Consider the following 12,797-nt stretch of genomic DNA (forward strand, 5'->3'; position numbering starts at 1 on the left):
ACAGAAAAATATATATATATATATATATATATATATATACTTGCTCATTGAATTTTTCAATTAATTCTTTTTCAATAAAATGAGAAAGAATAAGAATAGTATTATAAGAATTACAAAAATTTAATAACTTTCACAAAATATAAAGAGGATTTCGACTTAAAATATTTTAAAAAAAACACAATAGATTAAATAATAATGTTGAGATAGAATGATAATAAACAAAAATACATAAAAAGCGAGTAGTGAGTCATAATTTTTTATTGTTGCAGTTAATAAGGCGCCACAAACAACATTTAAAATATTTTTAGTAATATACCTTTCTGATCAAAATGCAAAAAGGGTAAAAAGATTCAGTACGAATGTCATAGGTTACTTTAATAATCTTGCCCTTTAAATTTATTATTTTGAAAAGAGCCAGGCTAATTGAAAAAATCTATAATATTTTCTAATCAGTGTAATATGCTTTTAAGCTAGTTAGGAAATGTGCGGAGAATTAGCAATGGGACTTCATTTGTAGGTTTATTGTAAAATGCCTGAAATAAACTAGGCTGATTCTGAAATTAATGATGTATTTTTTAAAATTGCCAAAAGGTATACAAGCTCATAGTAATAAACCTAAAAAGCATCAGGCGTTTTTAATTAGCCTGGATCATTGCATAATGGCTGTTTATAAAAAGAGCCGGAATAATCAATTTGTTTACGATATTCATTTTCTGCTAAATTTTTAAATTTTACTAAATATTTTATCTTCAATTTCTTCTCTCGATTTATGGATGCATCGAACACAAAAATAATATAGATACCAAAAATATATTTACGCAACATCTATCAACATTATTAAATATTCGATTTACATAATCAAAATCAATTTCACTTTGATCTAGTCATATAAGCCCTACATAACTTCATCGATTTAAAAAAACAAACTTTTTCTTTACTACCCACGAGATTTGCTATTTTTTCTCTTGCCTAGCGACGAAGCACATCCAAGTCCAATCATATTAAATTTTAAAGCAAATAACTCCATCATTGATTTTCCATCAGCGGGTACCGCAAATCTCTGCCGTCCCCCTTTTGGCCCCCTCATTACCACCCCGGGGGGCACCGTTGATGATGCTTACCTTCATTACCGCTTTCTATCTTGAAAGGATTAAGGTAACTTCCCCACGAGAAGGGGTTAGCATGGAACAGAGGGGAAGGGGGAAGATTTTCTTTTTTGTACTCTTCATCGTTTCCTACTACTTGGAATTGAAGAGAACTTCAAATGAGATCTATTTAAGATACGAAATGCACGCACACACTGAGATGTTTCGCAAAGTTATGTAATGATTTTAATTTTGAGATATAGAATTGATGATTAGATATGAAAGAATTTGTAGGAATAGAAAATTATAGAGAGTTTTAGAAATCTCCCACTCTAAGGATTGAATGTGACTAGTTGATTATTTGTTTCAGGAGAAGAAAAAAATCTAAGACATGGTTGCTTATTCAAGAATAAAAATAAACATTTCAACAATTGAAAAGCATTAAAACGATTTCATATATTTCTCGGCAGCATAATGATTATCTGTTTTTTTCCCCGTACAATTGTGATTGGTGGACTTATTACCGCAATCATAGTTCAGTTTTTTTTATTAATCAAAATAATTGATCTATATTTTATACCACAATAATTGTTCGGTTTATCGTACCATAATAACTACTCAATTTATACAGACTTTAGTTTTTTTTTCGTATCATATTGTTTGCCTAATTTGTTTAAATCTTACTTATCACGATTAAATTTAAAATATAAAAGTTAATGTTGTCATTTATTAAAAATACATACAACAAAAGAATTACAGTTCTACTAATTAATATTACTTTTAAATATTAATCACTGACTTAGAAAACAAACATTGATTAAAGGTTTTTTAACTATCAAAATTATAGTTCCAAAGAATTGAACTGTAATGATTTATATTTCCTACATTCATGTGTTATTTTAATAACTGACAAACAAGTAGTAACAAAACGAACTCTAAGTGAATTCAAAAATGCTTATTGTCGGAGACCTTCCGTCTTTTTTCATTAAGGATATTAAATTAATGATAATAGGTTCATTCTTTTGAAAAAATGCTTAATTTAGAAAAACTTTTATGTGTATGGACAGTTCTCTTCCTTAACAAAAATGTTCTATTAGAGCTTAATATTTTAGAACAGTCCAAATTTTATTTTTTGAATGTATCTCATTTCTCTTAGATTTGCATTTATTATTCTTAGATTTGTACATATTACACAGTTATTCAAATAAATAAATAATAAATAAAATAAAATGTAAGCCAAAAACATTATTATTTAGCAGCAATGCTTACGATAATGCCAACGGCGATAACGAGTTTCCCCTGTAAAAGCGTTTCACTGTATGTGTAGTTTAAGCGGTGAAAAAACAAGTTTAAGCAAAGAGCAGCAATTTCTCTCTTTTTTTTCCTCCTTCTCTCTTCTAGGGTAGAGTGAAATAAAAAACACGTATGCAAAATTTAATTCAAATGAAAAGCTATAAAATAGTGAAGTACATTGAAAACATGATAGTTTAAAGTACATTGAAAATTTTAGTGATTGCATCAAAATCAACTTAGATGAAATTAATTTATAGTCAATTTTTCAAACCTTTCACTTAGATTTTTTATTAAACATATTTTTTTTAAAATACTTCTTCAGTATTTTGTATTAATTTTGGTCAAAAGAAGTGAAAAATATTACATTTAGCATTTTAATAATTTATGGTTCTGAAATACAGTATGAAACATCAGTGTCTTTTTCTGCGTTAAAGCGAAAATCTTCAAAGCGCGTCTCACTTCCAAACAATAATTTTTGAAATTCTTGTAGTTATTTAGATCTAAAAGAAACAGTTATTCATCATTAAAACTATTTTAATTTACAATATCATATTATTGCTAAGTTTTTTTTTTTGAATATGAATTCAAAATTTTTTTAAACTACATTTTTGGATTTTATTAATATAATTAATTCCGACAATGTAACAGGTATTTTTAGTAACTATTATAATTAAAAAAAATATCAAAATATATTTTTGCTTGTAATTATAGCGTCAGAACAGAGAATATATAAAAGGGATGTCCCACCTGCGTCAAAGGGTTAAAGTATTCGTAACGAGTAAAGAGATAAAATATTGTACTCCTCGTAATTAAACTAAATATAATTTAACTATCATACATACTACCAAAATTTAATATTTATTAATACCCGCATTTGTTGGCGGAAATGAAGAATTTCTATTTTGCGATGAGTATTTAAAAATCTTAATACGTTAAAGATGGGCTGATTTCTTATTTCTTCTAAACATTAAGTTTTAATTACCTTATTGATTATTACGAAAGTAAGTACTTACAAATCAGAATTAAAACACGAACTTTAAAAACAAAAATTTAGTCATTATTTTAATTGCAAATAAAACATATATCAACACATCATTTAATTTTTCAATAACTTAATGAATAATAAGATCAATAAATAAATTTTTTAATATTCTTAAAAAAGATAATTTCACTGAAAAAAAAATGCAGTTTTAACTTTAGTTGCGTCGTTATTATTATTATTTTTTTTAGTAACAATCATTTTATAAAAATACCTTTTTTTATACTTCTTTCAATGTTTCAATTGCGAAAATAATGTTTTATTTTAATTAGAACTTCGGTAAGGTTTTTTTTTTAATGTGTAGATACTTCGTCGAGGGTTTTTTTAATACGTTTACAATTTTAAATTCTTTTATTTTATGCAAAATAGATTGATTTTCAAGCAAAGTATTTTTAATACAATCAGTGTTTAGTTCATTAAATTAAAAAAAAATGCCTGTAAAATAATTAATTATTACTTTAAAAAATGCTGAATGTTTTTTTTACTAAACCACATTATCAACAATTAAAAATAATAGCAAATATTAATTTATATTGAGAGTAATATCAAAATTGAATTCCTCCTTTTTAAACAATAGCAAACGCTTAAAAATGCATTATAATTAATTTCAGCATTCAGTAAAGGGAAATATCAACCCAGTTGTCTGAAAAGTCGCTTGTTTTTAAGCAAGTTGATTAATTCCATAATTAATGCATGCATACTTAATGAAAAACATTTTTTCATGCATCTATATCTAAGACAGTAATAAAATAAATTCTTTATACGGTATTTAGACCCGTTTCAATATACTGATGATATTTTTCTGGAAAAACTATAACTCAACATATTTTTTGTGACGAAAAGCTTTCTGTATTGTTATAAATAATGCCTGAAAATTCTCCTACTCTCTTCTGTACTCTTTTCACCTGTTCGAGGGAAATGGGAGAGAATAGAATTTCTCTTGACAGGCAAGTGAGGCACGTTTTTCGATGTATTTCTTTACGCTAAATTAAATGAGGCCAATCTCGTGACTATCGGACTAATAGTTTGGAAGTCATAAGCATTTTATATACAAAGTACTATTTTTGACATGCATTTAACTATATACTTTATATTACTATCCATAAACTATTTGAACATATAAGGTATGCTTTACGATGCAATATTTCAAGCTAAATTGAATTGACTGAGAATAGAAAATAGTACTTTTTATGCCAAAAAAAAAATTTAACTATTGAAATATTAGCTGTTTTGAAATATCTGGCCAGTCAAGCAATCCAAAGTTTAAACTAAACTAAACTCAGCGGCGCGACGAACCTTGAGGGCCAAGGCCTACTGTTCCCATCTCAGAAAGGCTGAGTCAACCTTGCCCGGCCCGAGGATCGAACCCGGGACCTGTGGCACGACCACGCGAAGCGCTACCGCTCAGCCACCGGGCGTCGGTCCAAAGTTTAGATCCCTTAAAGTAAATTTTACTTTTTGCGCATTTCACCATAACTCGAGAACTTTTTAAGGGAATTGAAAAATTTTTGCACACAATAATAAAATTCGTTTGTCCAAAAATAATTCCACGCAAAAAATAAATTTTCGTAAATATTTATAATTTTTTATTTTATTTTATAATAGTCAAAAAAATATTTTTGAATAGTAAGATACAATTTTTTTAAAAATAATTTTAAGGTGAGCAAGTTTTCATGGCAAAATACAAATTTGGGCAAAATCGGTCGAATAGTTCTTGAGAAATCGAATTTTGAAAATAAGACTTCTTTAACATGAGCGTGTCAAAAGTAGTACTTTTTATACATACAAACTCTTGCAACTTATAACGGATAATTCTATTCCTTTGAGTATAGTCTTATTCGATTCATGTGATCAGTCTATCCGATGTGAAAAATACATAGAAACAATACTGCATTTGTTTGTATAGCAATGTAAGAGGCATAAATATGTGCAAGTGAAAAATCATAATTTTTGTACGTAACACAATTTTAACTCTTAAACTAGTAGTCCGATTATCTTGATTGTAATTGTAGTTAATTTACGTCGCACTAGAGCTGCACGATGGGCTATTGGTGACGGTCAGGGAAACATCCCCGAGGATGATCCGAAGACATGCTATCGCAATTTTGATCCTCTGCAGAGGGGTGGCACCCCCGCTCCGGTAGACAGACGACCTGCACGCGAAGTCGAGCACTTTACGGTAGAACAGTTTAACGAGGACCAATACCGCACACCCTCAGTCCCTACTTAGACTGATCAAAGTGGTTACCCACCCGCACACTGACCGTAACCAGTGATGCTTGACTTCGGTGATCTGCTGGGAACCGTGTCTTAACGATCAGTCCACTGCGGACCCGATTATCTTGAAAAATACATCGAAAAATATAATTAATAGGTCCAGATAGTTCCTGCTTAGCAATGTTAAGTGTTTAATGTGCACCTGTTTTTGCTCGCTCAAGACAAGTCGACTGTTACAATTTGTATATTTTTTGAAGCGAATGAAGTTTTTAATCAAATGATAACGTAGTTACATTAATCGAAAAAAGAGGTATATATAATTATTTTACACAATCTATAATGGCAACCATAGTCCTTTAGAAACCTAAAATATTTTCTCTACTGACATCATTTTATAAATCAATAAATTAAAAGACATAAAATAGATTGAATTTATCAATATAAAACACTTGGATCTTATTTACACCAGACAACAATGTATGCAAACTTAATCAAGCCAGAAACAAAATTCCAAGCCTAAATTTCACTGTGACAAGTACACGCAATGTGAACAACAAGGCACTTTAGCGGTTTGCAAACACAGTTCCATTAAAGCCTTTCAAGATCGTCCGGTTGCCAGTTTCATAATCAATCCTCATAAATATGAGATTCGTTCCGGGCTGTTACTTTATGCCGAAGACGGTAATTACTGGGAGGTATTCGGATGCCTTGATTTATGTAGGAAAAGTCGATTTAATGGCCTAATAGGCATCTAGAGATTTTGGTGGGATCAATTTTCGAATAAATTATCGAATGAAAGGGATATCTGGAGATAGTATTATCTACCTTCCATGGAATAGTTCGGATATTTTTATGAGATTTTAAGTTAATAAAATTTATTTTATTGTTTTCATTCAATACTTTAACACCTTGTTCATGGAAGATATGGTTTTTCTACGATTGCATATTGTTAGTATTTTAATCCCTTGAGCAAAACATCAGGGACATTTTTCGTCATAATATTATTTGTAATTTTTATAAAAACGCAGCGCTCTGCCATTTTATAATTCAATAAACTTTTAAATTAAATTCTATCAATCCGAGAAATTAACGTGACTTTGTAAGCAACGAAGAGAACATAATTATGCACGGAGAAAAAATTCTGGTTAAATGACCGTACTGCAAGGTAAAGACATTTCCGGTAAAAAGAAGATAATTCTGTTAGTAAAACTCAGATATTTAAACCATTCATTTGGTAATTTTTTCGTTCAAATAGTAACGGTTTACCGGAAACTCTGGTTTTCAAAATGATAGATAACGTATGGTAATAATTACCATACGTTTGTAAAAATACATAACTAAAAAGTAAATTTAACCGAATAAATGTTTTCATTTTTATTTTTTTTATGCTCTTCTCTAAAACAACATGATAAAATTATCAAATTTTACCAAATTTTAACACATTGTATAAAATTATATTTTATTTTAATCTCATCAAAATCATTACCAAAGCGTCTCGGTAGAAATTTCCATGATTTTTGGTGTTCTCATAGAGCCAGAAATACGGTAAAGTTTATCATAATTTGGTTGTTTTAATCATACTTTTTTCTTTTCTTCCTCAGGATGAGAAAGCAATAATAAGGACACCGTTTCTTTTAAAGCAAAATGTATTTAATACTTGGCGAAAAAATATATGTTTTAAACAGGGTTGGCAAGATTTTGCCGCAGGTGGAAAAAACCATGGTAAATACCTCGTAAATACTTCTTAAAGTTTTATGTAAATNATCGGATCTATCTGGAGGGCGGGTAAAAAATTCGGAAAATCTTATCTGCTGCGTGTCTGGTCTGGTCGGTTGGTCGGGGTCCCTGAGGCCAAGATGGCCCTTTACCCCTTCATCATGAAGTAAAGAGATGAGGTTATTCCTTGTGGTTGGAATGAGGATGAGATGATATTAGTAAGATGAGGCTACATCAGTGGAAAATCTGCTGCGTGTAAAAGGGGAGAAAATAGGTGAAATAAGTAAAAATGACAAAGGATTGGTAGCTATGTAGTTTGAATTTTCTGTTTCTCTTTGAAAATCGGTGAATTTTCTGGAAAAGCGGAATACTTATAAAAAAAAAATGAAATTTTTAGAAAATCTTAATTTTTGATAAAAAAGCTGAAATTTAAGAGATAAAAATGAAAAAAGCGGAAATCCGCTAAAAAGCGGAAAAATCTCATCCCTGAATAATAAGGACACCGTTTCTTTTAAAGCAAAATGTATTTAATACTTGGCGAAAAAATATATGTTTTAAATAAAGGTTATATTTTAATAATTTTCGTTAGATTTTGTTTCTTTCCTCCTTTTAAAAGTAAAATACAACATTTATAAACTTAGATTATGTTGCAATTGGTTCTGGTAATTTATTTTCTTCGCACATAGAGTCAAATATATAGGACAATACTTGGTACAATTTCATCACTAAAAAATAAGATTTTTTTTTCTGTTAGTATTCTTTTGATTCTGTGTAAAAAACAAATTGGATTTAATCTCGTTCGTTGGAGTTTTCAAATATAATAAAAGAAAGAAATTCAAACTTTTTAGAAAGCTTTATGGCACGTCAATATCATATTTAAGTCTAGAGAATTTTCTTTCAAGATTAAAATTTGCTTTTATTTCTGTAATAATTAAAAATATAGTTAAAAAAATGTTTAATTAATAAAATTAAGTTTTTTTTTAATCGCCTTTATGAGTTCTTCTAGGCAACTCTTTTCTAAATAAAAATCGCCTTTTCTATCATTATTCAAAGCTTGGTTACAAGGAAATTAAATCATAGCAATGTGACTTAAAAATGCGCAGTATGCAAACAAGAAAAAAAGTTACATACTGGACACATTTTGATTTTTTTTAACTTAAGAGAATAATTTTTTTTTATGCTAAAATATAGACATACCGTTATTAAGAAGAATTTTGTAATTTGCATTTATAAATTACGTTTTCATGCATAAAGAAATGGCACCGTATTATATAAGTTTATAGACAAGTTTTTAAGTTTAATATTTCATTTTGCAAATGAACTTCTTAACGTTTTATGTAAATAATATTTTATCTCAAATACTTAGTTTTAAAAGAGAATTCCTTATGGATGCCCATAACTGTTACATCTGTTTTAGTAAATAATAGAAATAAGGGAGCTAAAAAATGTTCTATACAGTATTTTAATTGCTTCATTTTAAAACAACTACAGTTGTACATACAAGTATTAAATAAATATAATATGTAACGTAACTTACTTATTCAATAGTAACTTTCAAATTAAATTGAATACACAAGAACTTTTAAATACGAATTTCTACTATATTTTATTATAAAATACGAATGTACAGTGTGCAAAACAAATAAATTAATTAAAAAGGACCGTTCTGAATAACTTTTGATCTAATGATCGGATCTTCACGATTTAGTACTAGATCTTAATGGTTCAAAGTGGTAACCTCATATGTGCTAATTATTTAGTGCAGCAGTATTTTAAGTTCAGACTAAATTTTAAAAAAAATCAGACTAAAAAACGTACTTTCTCTGAATAAACATAACTTTCTTTCGACGGATTTCTAACTCTCAAAATATAGGAGGTAGTAGCAATCTGAGAAATATGGCTACAATAGTTTGGATCAAGAGAGCGGTCCAAAGTTTGGACCCTTTAATGTTAATTTTACTTTATGCGCATTTCACCATAGTTCTAAATATTTTTAAACGAATTGAAAAATTTCTGGACAGAACTATAAAATTCGTTTCGGTTCGTGAGAAATCAAATTTTAAAAACGTGACTTTTTAAAAAATTTGATTTCTCAGGGTCGGTCGCTTTAAAAAAACAAAATTCAATCAATCTAAAAAGTTGTAGAGATGTGGCGAAATATGCAAAAAGTAAAATTAACATTAAGGGGTCCGAACTTTGGATCGTACTTTCTGACCAAACCATATTTCCCAGAGTATTTCTAACCCCTATATTTTGAGGGTCAGAAATTCGAATCCGTCGAAAAAAAAAACTATGCTAATTTAGAGAAAGTACGTTTTTGTGACTGATTTCGTAACTTAAAATATCGTCTGCGTTAATAAATTAGGATATTTGAGGTCATCTCCTCGAACCATTTAGATGGATTCCTAGAACGGGAAGATTCGATCATTAGATCAAAAGTTAGTCAGGGTGGTAAAAAGAATATTCGCAACATAAATGGTTATAGGCCGAATCACAGCTCTTTATTCGGCTATGCCAAAGCATCAGCGAGGATGCCGAAGCTCTGTTCCAACTCTAATTATAATTGTCAATTATCAGGGCTCTAGATTCTTAGGGGATAATCTCTTTTATTAAGTGGGCACGTTAAATCTCTTTTATTATTTTAATAAAGTTAAGTCCCTTTTATTTATTTGAAACAAGTATAAAAGGGAGAAATAATATTCTTCATAATTTTTATAATTAAAGCCATACCTTAAATAGTAGGTGAAAATAAAAGCCATTACCTCACTTTCCAAAAATAACCCGGAACCATTAAATTTTCTTGTGTGACTTAATCTATTTTTGAAAGACAAAAATGGCGGAAACGGAGACGATATTCCAGAGAGACGAAGACGAACACCCGAGATGCTCCGATTGAGATAGATTGAGAATAATTAGTTCCCTATTATGCAAATGACTTTGTAAGAGAGGATCTCCGAGATTTCAACGATTATTCTGAGATGCGGGGCTTCACAGTACTCAGAAAAGCGTTAACCGAGATTATCAAAGGCTTAAGCACCCAGCGCCAAGAAATATATTATTTTTGATAGTTTAAAAAAGTAGTTGTAACAACTACTGTTGATATGTAATAGTTTAAAGGATTATGAAAAGGGGGAAAAAATAAATTTTTTATCCAGGTTAATAATTCACTGCTTAATATTTGAGATTTATTCATTTTTTTCCTTTTATATTTTTTTAATACCACATTTGCAGGTATACTTTTTTATAAGAATTCAGAATGGAATTATAAGGTCATTTATAAAGATTAAGAAAGATGATTTTGCAGACAGAGTAATTTTTATAGTTTAATAAAAGTTAAAACGTATTCTTAACACACATAATTGAACGCTTCTTTTAAACTAAATGTTTGGAAGAACTTAGAGAGTACTTAGATCAAAAACAGAAATAATGTATGGAACAGATATTAGTATTTATTACTGGATATAAATTGTAGGTGAAACTATAAAGCTACTACAGCAAACTCTCAATAACTCGAACTTCAATAACTCGATAACCTTGTTATGAAAAAAAAAATTTCCCTTGGCATAATATATCCACCTAATGTTAATTTGAATTCCTATGTAGAAGAATTTCTTCTCAAAACCTTGCTATGTCGAATTTTTTTCGAAATGTGAAATGAATTTTTTCGGAAAAATCCCAATGTAAGTTTACTGTAAACCAATTTTTTCTATTTAATGCTTAATTTTCTGACTTACTTTTAAAAATAAATGATCAGTGTCGAATTTAGATTTAGTCCACTATTATTACATACATATTTATTAGTAGTTATTCTTATGTTTCATTACTCATTTTTTTAGAGTATTTCAGAATATATTTTTCTACTTTTTAGAACATATCGTTCTGCAATAGTAGCACAACTCAAAAAACAAGCGTTTTGGACTAAGAACAGGCGTAAATATGAAAATATACATTCTTTCAGCAGCAATACCAACACAACTCATGATTCAACTTGAAGTTAATCTTCGTTTAAGCAAACTAAAGCATTTCTTATGCATTTTGCTTAGCAATGAAAACTTTAAACCCACTTATCTCAAAATTTGTTTTTTTGAGTCGTGCTGCTATTGCAGCCCATGAGCGATATTTAGTTCTGAACTTGTTATCTCGAAAACTCACTACTTCGAAATTTTCTTAGCGTCCCTTTAACTTTGAGATATCGAGAGTATACTAGTTATACTCATTTATGTTTAAAATAACTAAAAATGTACTAATTAAAATGTAATTTATTGAGAGTAATTTCTGCAAATAAACAAAAAAACATTGAAATTCTAGATCTGAAAAAAAAAATTCAATTCAAAATTAAAATCTAATTCAAGATAAAAATCTGAATTTCAATCCTCTCTTCTAAACGAGATTTACGTCAAGTTATCAACACGTCTGCTTGTTATTCCATCTAGTTTAACATCTTTGTTAAAAATCTAGTTAACAACAACGAAGGTTAAACAACTTTGGGATTTCAAACAACAAAAAATTCCACCCCCCTTTATTTCTCTCACCTTAAAATTATATACGCACGGCACAGATTTATGAGTAGGAAAAATATCCATGCATTCGAATTCAGAAATTTTGCCCTAACCTACACTGTCCATAAAGTATTTAAGGTTCGATTATTATATTCACACATAATGATATCATTTATGGTTAGAAACAGTAAATAACTGTTGTTGCCATCACGCAATCTAAATCTTAATACTGTTGATAATTCACTATGCTAACGGAGTGACATACCACTTCTGCACTTAAAGTATTCTCGTCGATGTGATGACTCAAGGCATCAGCTTAAGCGTTGAACACATCGTCCAATCGATATGTAAATTACATGTAATTTCTTACTAAAAACTCATCGTGAAGAAAACTTTAGTCACAGCTGAATGCGTGGGAATATCAGTAACCTGCAAGCGATGTTATCGTAGGTAAAGCGTGGCATTCGTCGATTCAGTAGCCAATCAGGATCGACAGACACGAGTGGCGTCGCTTACACGTATCCAATTTAATTGAACATAAATCACATGGTTGGATCTAATAATGTATATTTCTATTCTACTTGTAACTACACAATTAGGCATTTAATAATTTTTTTGAATTCCTACGAAATTTTGAAAACGTAACAAATGATTTAACTCTAAATTTTAAAGCTAATTTTATTTACAAAATAATATATAAAGAAAAGGAATTAAAGTATTAATAGTTTTATTTCTTCGCTCGATCTCATTTGAGTAAATTTGAGTACATATTTTGGCATATATATCACAACATATTTTGGCATATATATCAACGCAAATATAAAGACCCTGTTTCCTTTTTAATCAGTAACAGAGAACTTTATGATGGTTTTCTAAAATATACAATTTTATTTAACTCATAAAAATAGAAAACGTTTTTTTTTAAACCATCAGAAACGTTTAGTTCAA

General features: G+C 29.1%; 1 protein-coding gene across 5 annotated transcripts in view; it reads right to left on the reverse strand.

Moving 5' to 3' along the window:
* Positions 1 to 12,797, reverse strand: part of LOC107454759 (xylosyl- and glucuronyltransferase LARGE1) — a 163,869-nt gene that overhangs the window by 24,023 nt on the left and 127,049 nt on the right. The gene's annotated exons all lie outside the window — the stretch shown is intronic.

This window comes from Parasteatoda tepidariorum, chromosome 3 (assembly GCF_043381705.1).
Source record: "Parasteatoda tepidariorum isolate YZ-2023 chromosome 3, CAS_Ptep_4.0, whole genome shotgun sequence".
Classification (NCBI taxonomy): domain Eukaryota; kingdom Metazoa; phylum Arthropoda; class Arachnida; order Araneae; family Theridiidae; genus Parasteatoda; species Parasteatoda tepidariorum.